Here is a 14,119-nt window from a genome sequence, read left to right on the forward strand (position 1 = left end):
TACCTGAAATTTCCTCCGACTCCAACTCCGACTCCACAGCCCTGCGTGCATGCTAAAACTGCTAGCACACCTTAGTAAAAGGAGCCCTAAAGATTGGATTGGATTGGCGAAGATTTTAAACAGTTACCCGGGGGGGGGGGGGAGGGAGGGCATGAGCGTGGCATGGGGGATGGAGAGGTACTGGTACCCCCACCATAAGGGTGCCCATGGCGGTCTGCTCCCCTTACTATGCAGTTAGATTAATTTTTGATCTAAAGAAGTATAATCATGTCACCGACTTCTATCGTCCACTGCATTGGCTTCCAGTTGAAGCACAGATTAAATTTATATTCGCTTCTATTTGCTTTAAGGCATTAACAGGTCTAATCCCTGAGTATCTTATGGAATCTTTCATCATTGCAAATTCTAAACATTCTAGAAAATCTCACTCATTGTTCTCGTTTCCTTCTGCAAAGGGATGCGAATATAAGAAATTCCAGGAACGATTGTTGTCCTTCCAGGCAGCCTCATGGATTAGAGATTTGACTCACATATTTACACTTTCAAATTTGTATCAACAATTTCGACGTTCTTTAAAGATGCATCTTTGTATAGAATCTTTTGGAAGTTAGATACTGGTTATCTATTCATTTGTATTGCTAATCTCTGTGAACCGCATAGAATTTAACGGTACAGTGGTACCTCGGTTTACGAGTGCACCGGTTTGCGAGTATTTTGCAAGACGAGCAAAACATTTGCAAAATCGGTGCCTCGGAAACCGAGCATGGCTCGATTTACAAGCACCCCCCCCTGCGATCCGGCACCCCCCTGCCTCGAACCGGCACCCCCCCCGCCACGATCCGACCCCCCCTGACACGATTGGGCACCCCCCTCCGCCACGATCCAACCCCCCCCCCCTGAAACGATTGGGCACCCCCCCGACACGACCCGACATCCCCCCCGACACAATTGGGCCCCCCCCCCCCCCGCCGCTTCTTACCCTCATCCGGGCACTCTTGAAAATCGGCCTTCTCCTCTGCTGGGCCTTGAGCATCTGAGCATGCTCAAGGCCTGCGAGTTCACTTGAGCATGCTCAGATGCTCAAGGCCCAGCAGACGAGTAGCAGATCTTCAAGAGCCCAGATGAGGGTAAGAAGCGGCGGGGGGGTGCCCAATTGTGTCGGGGGGGATGTCGGATCGTGTCGGGGGGGGTGCCCAATCGTGTTGGGGGGGGTCGGATCGTGGCGGGGGGGGGGGGTGCCCAATCGTGTCAGGGGGGGTCGGATCGTGGCGGGGGGGTGCCGGTTCGAGGCAGGGGGGATGCCGGATCGCAGGGTGGGGGTGCCTGATCGCAGGGGGTGTGGCCTTTGAGGGGAGCAATGCCAGTTCTCGGGGGGGGGGGGAACGCATCAAAACGAGTTTCATTATTTCCTATGGGGAAACTCGCTTTGATAAATGAGCATTTTGGATTCCGAGCATGCTCCTGGAACGGATTATGCTCGTAATCCAAGGTACCACTGCATTTGTAGTATATAAGTGAGTTTTTATGTTATGTATCCCAAGTACTGGGTTGAGAACACTTGCTCGAGGGCCAAGCTAGAGTACACTGATAGGAGAGGGTAGGATTTTCCCCATTGCTTCAACTGTGCCTTTTCAGTAGAAACAGTGTATAAAAAGGAGTAAAACTGCTTCTACCTGTGCTTATCCCTGTTCTGGCAAAAAAAAAATAAGAGCTTTGTCTTTCACCAATCTCAAAACCTGTCATCTGTCGTGGGCACTAATTTCACAAGAAACAAAGAAAATAGATCTTAGAAGCGGGCTCTGAATATTTCCTAAGTGTAAGTAATCTTCCCTTTCTTATTTTCAAAGCCAGGCATTAGTGTTTTCATGAGGAAAATGTAACATATTTAGCACATAATCCAACACTAGATGGCTGTTTCATATCATTATTCACCGATTGCAGAAAGAAGGAGAGCGATATCTGGTTGATTTATTTTTTTTTTTTTTTGCTGTCTCACAGCTGCAGACAACCAGCGCGGGCGAGCACCGTCGGTGCCGAATTCCCCATGGTGAACTCTTCCTTCGCTGTTAACTAACCGGAATGAAACAACACAAAGATGTTTTAAGCCACCGGAGCAAAACAGTATTGATCATTCTTGCCACTGCAATAAAGTTTCTAATAATCGCCAGATCTATCATAGGCTGTGTTACTGCTGTCTTTAATTAAAACACGATATAAGATAGAAAGCAATTATTTGCTTTCAAGTGTAGATTCTCTCGTTCATACCCATTTTTTTTTCTTCTAATATACTTCAACTAATCTTATAGCCCGTTACATTAATGGGTGCTAGAATATATGTGTGTGTGCCTGTCTTTATTTCTTTCTCTCTCTCTCCTTAGCCGCTTTCTTTCTTTCTGTCTTTCTTTTTCCTTGGTTGTCCATCACCACCCCTTGCCTGCTCCCCCTGTCCATTCTCCCTTCCTTTTACCTCCCCTGTGCCCACCACCACCCCTTCACTGCTCTCCTTATGCAGCAGCAGCCCTTCTCCCTTTGTTTTACCTCTCCCCTGTCCAGCAGCACCTCTTTCCTTCTCCCCCTGTCCAACATTAGGCCTCTGTTCCTTTTTCTTCAGCCCCCCTGTCCATCAGCACCTCTTTCCTTCTCCCCCTGTCCAGCAGTAGGCGACCCTTCCTTTTTCTCCTCCCCCTCCTTCTTATCCCTATGATACACTTACCTTGCTCTGCCCCTGATCAGAGGTTCCCGACAGCCGCCCAGTTGCACCCATTGGAAAAGTTCCCTCTGCCGCATCCCGCACCCCTCCTGACGCGACTCCCGCTGTCTTTCTTTCTGTCTGTCTCTGTCCCTGGTCCCCTTTGTCTTTCTGTGTATCTCCCTGCCCCTGTGTCTTTCTTCTTTTCTTTCTATCTCCCTTCCTCCCTCTGTCTGTCTGTCCAAAGCAGCATTCCCTCCCCCTCCATTTCCCTCCCCCCACACCAGTTCCCTGCAGCAGCATTAGCGTTTCCTCTACCCCCCTTTCCCTTCCCGCGGTACAGACTACGAACCTGGCAATTCCAGCGTGTGCAACAGTCTTCACACGCTGCTTCGGGTCCTTCTACTAGCCTGATTTACTCTGGCATGTCACCGATGACATCATCAGAGACGCGGCAGAGCAAATCAGGGCAGTAGAAGGGCCTGAAGCAGCGTGTGAAGACTGCTGCACACGCTGCTTGAATCGCCAAGGTAGTCGGATACGCGGGAAGGGAAGGGGGAGGGCAAAGGACTCGGGTCCCGATCCGCGGGAAGGGGGAGGGCAAAGGACTCGGGTCCCGATCCGGGGCGGAAAGTTGCTGGGCTCCTCAGTGGGGGCGCTGAGCGGCCGCGATCCCTCTCCTCCGAGACACCCCCCCCCGCCCGCCTGCTCGCCCGCTGGAGGAACAGAGATCGGCGGCTGGCTGCGGTCCCGGCTTGTTGAGTTATCGGCGGTTGGTGACGTAAGCGCGCATGCTCACTCCTACCTAAGGTGCCCTACATCTCACGGAAAACGGACGCACGCAGATGGGAGTGCGCATGCGCGGCCTAGCATTTTATTATATTAGATGTCAAACCAACCCACAAGTTGTGTACCTTGTGCGGATAGATTTATTCTGGCAACAATTTATGTTTAATCATTTTTATTAAACAACTCAAGGATAACAAGGTTCATAACAAAGCGCTTTTCAGAATATATCAGAAATCCAATCCCCACCCTCCAAACCTCCCACCCTCCCCACCCTCCCCCCCACCCCGGCAGCAGCGGTAATTTGTCAAAGTAAAGGAAAATGCAAAGCAAGAATTCAAATAGTCCAAATTTGGTGTTGAACATAAGGAGTAAAAGTTACGCTAAAGGGGTACCAACAGGAGTAGAACAGACGTCCAGGTTTGGTCGACATATCCACAATCTCTCTGCGTTCTAATAACATTTGTTGTAACATCAATGCTCTCCATTGTGAAATGGTTGGGGGTTGAGATGATATCCACTGTAGTAAGATACATTTCCGTCCCAGCAACACTGTTTTACGGAGGAAGGCCGCACAGCCTGGTTTTGGCGGGTGAAATCGAATCTGCATAGTAAAGATAAAACTGGGGTGTAGCCGCCAAGAACACCTCCAAAGGCGCGCCACCCAAGTCACCACTTGTATCCAAAAGGAAGATATCCTAGGGCAGGACCAGAACATATGTCCAAACGATGCCATAGGAAAAGCACACTTTCCGCAACTGTGGCTCGCACCAAGCCCCATCATGTGTGTCCTCTTTGGCGTGTAGAAAGCTCGTAAAAGGAACTTGTAATTTCGATCCCGTTCTACTGCGGATACAGTCGTGGTCCTACCAACACGCAAGCCCTTTCGGATCACGTCGGCCGAAATGGGTAATTGGAGGTCAGCTGTCCACTTTTGAGCCAAGCAAGCGAAGTCCAAGTCACCTGCTCGTTCCTGTAGCCACTTATGATAGGAACGAAGTGGTATGGACTCTTGAGCTGTAAGGGAGAGCGCCTCCTGGAAGTCGTCCTGAACGTCCTCTCGTAGCCCCGCCAGAGGTAAAGCATGTAGATAGTGTTGGAGTTGTCGGTATGCAAACCAGTCCGTGGACAGTAGACGAAATTTCGCTTGCATGTCTGCAAAGGAGATTGGAGAGCCAGAAGTTTGTAATGTCTGGAACACATATGTAAGGCCTGCACGAGACCAACGTCGAAACACTGTGGAATCCAAGCCAGGTAAGAAGTCCCCATTGCCAGCTATAGGAAGATATGGTGTAGTGCAGGAAGAAATCCGTAAGAGCTTGCATAACGATTGCCAGGCTTTACGCATTGCTGGCAACAGCGGGTGGGACTGCAACTGTGGTAAGTCCGGCAACCTGGGAGCATGAAGAAGGTAGCTAAAATGGTAGGGCTGCAAAGAAAAACATTCAATCACAGGCAATGAGAAATCTATGGTATTGCAAAACCAATCATGGATATGACGTAGTTGACATGCAAGATTAAATCTGGCTATACATAACAATCCCAACCCCCCTTGTGTTGGCGGCAGCATGAGTTTGGCCAAGGCAATCCTCGCTCGTTTACCCTGCCACAAAAACTTAGACAAGTGTGACCTGTGGAGAGCAATATGTTGTGTAGTTAACATAATCGGCAACATTTGTAGCATATATAGCCATTGTGGCAGTAACATCATGTTGTAGAGGGCTATGCGGCCGGACAGGGAAAGAGGGAGTTTCCGCCAGCCATGCAAGGTGCTAGAGGTTCGACGAAGCAAGGGTAGTACATTAGCGGTGTATAAGTTATTTAAATTCCTGGGAATAATCACTCCTAAGTACGTCAAAGAAGTATGAGCCCACTTCAGAGGAAAAGCTCCTGGCCAAGTCTGTTGTACTTCTAATAGTGTAGGAAGTGCTAAAGATTTCTGCCTATTTAATTCTAGGTCCGAATAGATGTGGAATTCATCTAATATTTCCAATGCCCGTGGTAAAGAGCTATGGGGGTCACCTAGTGCGAGTAAGAGATCATCTGCAAAGGCTAGCACCCGTAGTTGTGACTCACCCTCCGATAGCCCTATGAGAACATCATCTCTTTGTAGGGTGCGTAGCAATGGGTCTAAGTATAGTAAAAACAGTAACGGAGATAGGGGGCAACCTTGTCTGGTCCCCCTACCTATTTTAAACGGGTGAGATCGCACTCCATTAACCAGCACCGAGGCCGTCGGGCCAGCATATAGAGCTTGCACGGAGGACATGAAGCTCGCAGGGATCCCTATGTATTGTAAGACTTGAAACAAGTAATGCCAATGAACTTTATCAAAGGCCTTAGCCGCATCAAGTCCAACTAGCAAGCCCGGACGTTGTTCCTGTTGTGCGCGGGAGTAAGCCAAGAGTATCCGGCGAACGTTAATCATAGATTGTCGATTCCTAACAAAGCCCACTTGTTCAGGTACAATGATTGAGGGCAGGATATGTGCTAACCTATCAGCCAAAATTCGAGCCAGTATTTTAACGTCAACATTCAATAATGAGATTGGCCGATAGGATTCGAATTCATCAGGCGGCTTAGATGGTTTCGGGATCAACGTAATCAGGGCTTCATTACAATGTCGGGGGAAAGCCCCACTTTCCTGAATGGAGAGGTAATAATCCAACAGGGAAGTGCTTATAGCAGGGGACAAAATCTTATAAAACTCGGGTGAATAGCCATCTGGTCCTGGTGCCGTGCAAGATCTCAATTTTTGTATGGCCTGGGTTACCTCAAGGACATGTAATGGGCGATCTAACCTGGATATCTGTGTAGCTGTCAGACGAGGTAGTCCTGCGTCTGTAAGATAGTCATGTACATCCGGTCCCGCGTATGGGCCAGGAGATGCATAAAAGGCCTCAAAATATTTCTGAAAGCCTGCTGAGATATCTCCAGGGGAGGTTAAAAAATTCCCAGAACTCTCCCGTATCATGGGGATATATCTAGATCCCCTCCAGCTTCTTGTTATGGATGCAAGCAATTTCCCGGCCTTGTTACCATGCTTGTAAAATTGAAATTTACGGTAAAATAAGAGTTTCTTAGTACGTTCATGGATTAAGGAATTGAGTGCCACTAACACCGCCCTATATGCCTCGCCGTTAGTCTCGGAGGGATCTCGCAGCAAATCTTGTTTTAGTGTCACTAATTGCTTTACGAGATGTATGATGCGATAAGCGATTCGACGGGTTCTGGTCGCGACATAGGCAATAATATCTCCACGCAACACCGCCTTAGCTGTGTCCCAAAATAGGGTTGGCTGAGCCACATGTTGGGCATTGTGCGTATAGTAGGCCTCCCACTTTTCAAGTAAAAATTTTTTAAAGTGAGCGTCGGCATGCAAGTAAGAGGGAAACCTCCATCCCGGCCCGGGTCCTATAGGACCACCCATTGACACATCAAGCCAGATCATATTATGGTCTGATATTTCTAGTGGACCTATCGAGGCCTCCGTGACTTTAGCAAACAATGTCTCGGCAAGTAGTATGTAGTCAATTCTGGAAAATGTGCCATGAGCTCTCGACTGGTGTGTATAGTCACGTTCCGTCGGGTGTAGCAATCTCCAGGGGTCTACCAACCCCAAGGCTCGACATAGATAGGGAATGCCCCTGGCTTGCCCCACCCCAGCTACTTTTGTCAACCCAGAGCGATCCATAGCCGGATTGTGTACCTGATTCAGGTCACCCACCAAAATTAAGGGGTCATCCGAATCCCGCACACAAATATTCACCAAGTTTTGAAAAAATGCATGTTGGTAGCTATTGGGACCGTAGCCCACCAATAACCTAAATGTCCCACCAGGTCCCTCCACTCTCGCTAAGATGTACCGGCCCTGGGGGTCGCATCGCAGGACTCGCACTACACCCAAAAAACCTTTGCGAATCAATATAGCCACCCCGGCTTTCTTCCCTGGTGAAGATGCAAAGTGTACCTCACCCACCCAGCCTCTCTTGAGCTTCAGATGTTCACTATCAGTAAGCCTAGTCTCTTGTAAGCAAGCTATGTCTGCAGAGTGATGTTTCAGTTGCGTCAATATTTTAGTACGCTTTACTGGTGAGGTTATTCCCGATACATTCCAGGAAAGTATGCGCAGGTTACGATCACCCATAAGGAGCTAACTCCCGCCCAATAAGATATCTGCGCCATCTGAAAACAGAAGTCCCAGGGTGCCCAGCCTCACCCCAAGGACAAATAAGCAACCCCCCGTCAAACCATCCACTCAGTTGGAAGAAAGTCATTAAAGCATAGAAAACAAAGCTGTACATATCAGTATACCCCACCGCTGCTGCCTCAAAACAGACCCCAACCCCAATTTCCCTATACATGAACCCAAAATTCCCCATACGGGAGCTAGAGTCACTGAAAATGACCCCTCCGGGGCAGCCCTAACTTGTGCATGTTAACCCCAGCCTTTAAAGTCAAAAGACATTCAGTTCTCACGTGAACGAAGCCCAGCTGTCTACAGCAGCCGCAGGCTCGGTCCAGCCAGCAGTCAAACCAGGTGCAGTCCGCTCACTCCCTCGGGGCCGCTAATTGTTTTATATAGTCATCCGCAGCCTCCGGAGTCTGGAAAGACTTCCAGGCTCCATTGCAATGAATCTTCAGTTGAGCTGGGTAATTAAATTGAAAACGGTGCTTCAAATCAACCAGGCGAGAACATAGGGGATAGTAAGGTCTTCGCCGTTCTTGTAAAGCCACAGAAAAATCTTGGCTAATGCGAACCAGGTTACCATCGAATTTCAAGTTGTCTTTCAGGTTTCTGTATTGGCGAAGTATTTCCACCTTGTGCTGGTAATTTAGAAGTTTTAGGATCACCACACGTGGGCGTGTTTCCAGGCCGGGTCAGAGGCCTAAACGATGAGCCCTCTCGATGTGTAGGGGCCCCAACGAAGGGTGCAAGGCAAATTCTTTCTGCAGCCAGCCCTCCAATTGCTCCAGTAGCGAGCGATCCGGCAGTGTTTCGGGGATGCCCATCAGGCGCAGGTTAGAGCGGCGAGATCTGTTCTCCAGATCATCGAGTTTATCAGCTTGTGCTCTAACCTGCGCCTGCAGCGTGCCAAGATCTGTGTCCCGGGCAGCAGAGGAGTCCTCCAGGTCTGACACTCTCCTCTCAAGTTCTGTCGTGCGCGCTGCTGCTGCTGCCATTAACGTTTCAATGTTTGACATTTGGGCAGTAAGCGTTTCCATCTGAGGCCCCAAAACCTGCGCTAACGCCATTTTGATGTCATTCAGGGCCGACTCAGTGAGGCCAGAGACCGCCGTCGCGGGGCTCGCCGCCATCTTGGTATCTGTCGGTCGGGCACGCTCCCTTTCTTTTCGTGCCGATTTCGGCTGCATGTGTTCTTGGGACCTGGTAAGGTAGCGGTCCATGCAATGTTGAAACCGTGTAGGGATCCCTCACGCGGATCGGGTGTCAGGGGATCGGCAAGTTTTAAAAAATTTTGCAGGGCTGCCCCGGAGCGAACGAGGAGACGTCTTCACTCGTTCATGTCATCACGTGACTCCTCAATTCTGGCAACAATTTATGATAGTCTGCATATGCCCTATAGAAAATGTTCAAACCACTAACTCCCTCTTCTACGAAACTGCGACAGTTTTTGGCGCAGTGAGCCGCGCTGAAGGGTCCGCTCTGCTCCTGATGCTCATCGAGTTCCTATGAGCGTCGGGAGCAGCACGGGCCATTTAGCGTGGCTCTTTGCGCTACAAATGGCAAATGCAGTTTAATAGAAGAGACGGGTAAACTATTTGAAATTTGCCGATTGTTGTCAGTGGCGTAGCGAGTATGAGAGGTGCCCGGGACAGTGGCGCCCCTCCCCCGCCCTCATCTCCAACCCCCCTTACCTTCCCCGATCTCGCCTGCCATGCGCGCCTCCCCCACCACTCCTTCCCTTCCCTCGTGCCTCTAGTTGATATTGTTGCTCGCGGCAGTCAACAATGTGCTCCTTGTGACCCCGTTGGCTCTTCCTCCGATGTCACTTCCTATGGGAAGCACTCAGAAGTGACGTCAGCAGGGAAAGCTGACGCGATCACAAAGAGCACACTGACCGCTGTGAACAACTTCGACTAGAGGTGTGGGGGAGGGGAAGGAAAGGGGGCGCATGGCGGCCTTCTCACACCCGGACGTTCCTCTACCGCATCACTGATGATGCCATCAGCAACACGGCACAAAGAACGCCCGGATGTGAGAAGGCCGCCATGCAGCCTGTGCTGCCGATGCTGCTGTTTATTCCCAGGTATTTCGGTCTCGCGGTCGAGGTTTGGATGGGATGGAGAGATGGAAGGGCCTGCGGGGGACGGTGAGGGGAGGTGCACAGGGGGGAAACGCTGCTGCTTGCGACTAGAGTTTATTTTCGGGGGTAGGGCATATATTAAGACCTACTCCGAAAATCATGCTAGGGCTTATTTTTGGGGTAGGTCTTATTTTCGGGGAGACACGGTAGTTATCTCAAAAACATATTCCCCAATTCCTCAGTAGTCTGGAACAACTTTTCTAGAGCATCTGTATAATGTTCTTGATTACTCTATGAACCATAGGGATGCTGCCTTCTTCCCTCCAGAATGTCCTGCCCCACGGATTATTCTCTTTTCCTCTCTATATTTTGGACCAAATTCTAGAAACAGCACCTATATTTAGGCAGCAGTAGGTGACCTATCGGCGCCTAAGTTAAGTCATCACGCCTATGAAGGTGCTTTAGGTGACCTAATGCCACTTCTGGTATTGTCCACGCCTACTTTGGCGTTCAGTGGCATAAAGCACCTGTATAGGCACAATTCTGGCATCAGTTTTCTAGGCACCAGTATGCACCTCAAATTTCAGTTAAAAAGGCCATTTGGACGGCAATTTTAACAGAAGTATGGGCGCTTACTGGACCTCTTTGCTTGCTAATATTGTAGACTAGTAGATCTTACACACTTGAATGTAACATTCATTCCCGTACATAAGTGCTCAGTGCACTCATCAACATTCTATAATGTGAGCTCATGAGTCACAGAGGGAGACATTCTATTAATGGCGCCAACAAATCGGCGACATAACAATTTACCATCAGTTCTATAGATGGTACTCCAGGTTGCATGCTGGGCGTCAAGGTCATAGAATTCCCATGGGCATCGGGGCTGTTGCTGCCACAGCTGGTGTTGGAAGCCGTGCTGCAGTTTAGTAAAAGGGGGTGTGTGGGTTAATATTTAAGAACATAAGAATAGCCTCACTGGGTCAGACCAATGGTCCATCAAGCCCAGTAGCCTATCCTCACAGTGGCCAATCCAGGTCCCTAGTACCTGGCCAAAACCCAAGGAGTAGCAACATTCCATTCAGACTCCTAAAGAATATCAAGATTCTGGAATCTCAAAGAGTAACAAAAGATTCTGGAACCCCAAAGAGTAGCAACATTCCATGCTACTGATCCAGGGCAAGCAGAGGCTTCCCCTGTGACTTTCTCAATAACAGACTATGGACTTTTCCTCCAGGAACTTGTCCAAGCCTTTCTTAAAACCAGCTACGCTATCCGCTCTTACCACATCCTCTGGCAACGTGTTCCATAGCTTACCGTATATACTCGAATATAAGTCGATCCGAATATAAGTCGAGACCCACTTTTTCCCCCCAAAAAGGAGGAAAAAATGGTTGACTCGAATATAAGTTGGGTGGCTTAATATTCAAGTGCCCTGCCCTGTCTGGCTCTGCACCCAGCTTCCTTTCTTCCAGGCACTGCACCCAGCAACCTTCCCTCCCTCCCCTGTCAGACATTGCACCCATCCCCCTTCCTTCCCTCCCTCCCCTGTCAGACTCTGCATCCAGCATCCTTTCTTCCCTCTCTCCCTCCCCTGTCAGACTGCATCCAGCACCCTTCCTTTCCTCCCCCATCAGACTCTGCACCCTCCCTCCCAGGCTCTTCACCCTGCTGCCCTCCCTGTCCTAGCCTCATACCTGTACTGCGAGAATTCACGGGAAACATTAAGGAAGCCGCTCAGCACTGAGCAGCAGCACCAAATCGCACGCCTGCTCGTGCTTCTCAGGGGCCAAAGACTCTCACGGCAGCCAGTTAACAGTGGGTCAGGAACTTGGAAAGTTCGCTCCTGCCCACTGCACCTCCACCGATGATCGGTAGTAGAGGTATGAGGCTAGGACAGGGAGGGCAGCAGGGTGCAGAGTCTGGCTGTGGCCTGCAATAATTTTGGAAGGGGATGTATTGGCTCGAATATAAACTGGGACCCCCATTTTTGAGCCAATTTTTTGGCCCCAAAATCCTGGTTTATATTGAGTATACGGTAACTATTCTGTGAGTGAAAAAAAATTGGTTTTAAAAGTAACTTCATCGAGTGTTTTTTTTGTGTTTTGAATGACATACGACTTTCTAGATTATTAATGTTTCCATAAACTGGGTTTTATATTACTTTTGTTTAATGTCATGCTTGTCATTGGGTCTTATTAGCGTTTTGCATTATGCATTTTTTTCTTAGACTCCTGATGCAGGCCTTTGGCCAAAACACGACGCGTGTCGAGCCGATATACGATACTAAATAAATTGTTCCATTCAACTAAATAACTTGTTCTATTCAACAGGGGGGGGGGGGCTTATTTTGGAACGCCCTGCCGTTGGAAGTGAAAAGGGCTACCTCTGATAACTTTTAGGAAATTGCTCAAAAGGTATTGTTTGAGCGACATTATTCAGGCATCTAGGAGAGGTGAGACGAGATGGGATGTAAGTGATGATGGGAAGGATTGCTGTATTTTTATATTTGTTGTCAACATTGCATTAGTAGATCTCAGCTTATATTGAGTCTTATTTTATGTGTTGTTTCTTGTTTTAAATTATGCATGCATTTTGTAACTCGCATAGAATTAAAGGATATAGCAAGTATTTTAAATAAATAAGTAAAACTCCGTCAGTTTTCGCCTCCTTCACTATATTATTGTCTGCAGACAAATCGAAGCCAGAAAGACTTACCGTTGATTCTATAGATGGTACTCCAAGTTTCAAGCTGTTTATAGAATAGTATTCCATGTTGATCCCCGCACCCAAAGTTAGGCGCTGGTATTTACGCTAACTGAAACGTAGTGTAGATGCCAGTGCCCAGATCCTCTTAAAGCTTGAATATATATGGCTCCGCTCTAGTGTCCTTAATACCAGTCCAAAATATTAAGATATCCCACTCAAGGTGTGGACCAAGATATTATACCTTCTTCTCAGTTAGTCAATCAATAAATGAGGAAGCCTCAGCCCCACCACTCTACCGCTGTAGCTTTTCTAACTGCGGGAAGAATTATGTGGTGCCCTTCATCATGGCTATTCCACATTCATATGTTCTTCAATGTAAATAACTTGTACAAGTGAATTTAGAGTTGGTTGGCGGCAGCAACCTTGGTAAGATAATTTAATATCACTTTGGGAGAGAGTAATTGACATACATAGGGAGGGGAGGGAGCAGTATTTGAATGAGAACATAACAGTTTCCTTCTTTTTAAGGGAGACCCTTGATAAAGAGTATCAACGCGAAACATGTCGGGCCTGTCTCCCAGGTTTTGGCGGATGCAAAGATAAGTGCATATAATTTTAAACGAACCAATATGAAATATTTAAGGTTATTTTTATAGAAACTATAAAAAATTTATACAAGTTATTTACATTGAAGAACATATGAATGCAGAATAGCCAATGATGAATGGCACCACGTAATTCTTCCCGCAGTTGAAAAGCTACAGCGGTGGAGTGGTGGGGCTGAGGCTTCCTCATTTATTGATTGACTAACTGAGAAGAAGGTATAATATCTTGGTTCACACCTTGAATGAGTGCCCAGATCCTGGCATTTTAGCATGGAAATAGAGCTATTCTTATAGCCCCACACATGACTTTTCAGAATGATCCTGCCCTTCCCATGGCCACACCCCTTTTTAAGTTGCACCCTGAGGTATTTAAATGCGGATGACTCCCATTTCCTGGAGGGAGCAGGGAGCTTTCAGCTGGTGGGGCTTGGGGATTCTTTCCAGTCACATCACTTCTGTTCTGCTGCTGCTGGGTGGGCTTAAGACCAAAGTTGGTGGGCCTGTGCCCACCAAGGCCAACCCATGTTACTCTGAGTTTTTGCCTCTTAGGCAAGTTTCTCTTCATATTCTTTCTTAACTTTCTTTATCAATGCTTTGCCCTTGATCAGTAACATGGAATATTGCTGCTCTTTGGGTTTTGGCCAGGTGCTAGTGACCTGGATTGACCACCGTAAAGACGGGGTACTGGGCTATATGGCCCATTGGTCTAACCCAGTATGCTATTTTTATGTTCTTATATCTTGCAACTTATTATTTCCTTAGTCTGCAACTGAGAAACAATACTCTATGATAGAAGTTAAATAATATATACATTTTTTTAAATTGGAATTTGCTCCCATCTTTCTCAATACAGGCAGTCCCCAAGTTACAGACACCCAACTTAAGTACGGCTTGATAATACATTGCTTGTAGAACCAAATTTTATAGAGGAAATTCAATTAAAAATAAATGATTATTTTCAAATTAATAATACGGAAGATATCTCAATAGAAACGTTGTGGGATGTTTTTAAGGCAACCATGAGAGGTCAAATTATTTCTTATTCAGCATTTATTAAAAAA

At 47.8% G+C, this 14,119-nt stretch overlaps 1 long non-coding RNA gene across 1 annotated transcript; it reads left to right on the forward strand.

Moving 5' to 3' along the window:
- The first annotated feature begins 1,074 nt into the window (after positions 1 to 1,074).
- Positions 1,075 to 2,248, forward strand: LOC117364385. The gene is made up of 2 exons (XR_004540244.1): positions 1,075 to 1,127; positions 1,999 to 2,248. It is a non-coding gene; the product is annotated as an uncharacterized LOC117364385 (long non-coding RNA).
- The last annotated feature ends 11,871 nt before the right edge of the window (positions 2,249 to 14,119 follow it).

The sequence above is a fragment of the Geotrypetes seraphini genome, chromosome 1, assembly GCF_902459505.1.
Source record: "Geotrypetes seraphini chromosome 1, aGeoSer1.1, whole genome shotgun sequence".
Classification (NCBI taxonomy): Eukaryota; Metazoa; Chordata; class Amphibia; order Gymnophiona; family Dermophiidae; genus Geotrypetes; species Geotrypetes seraphini.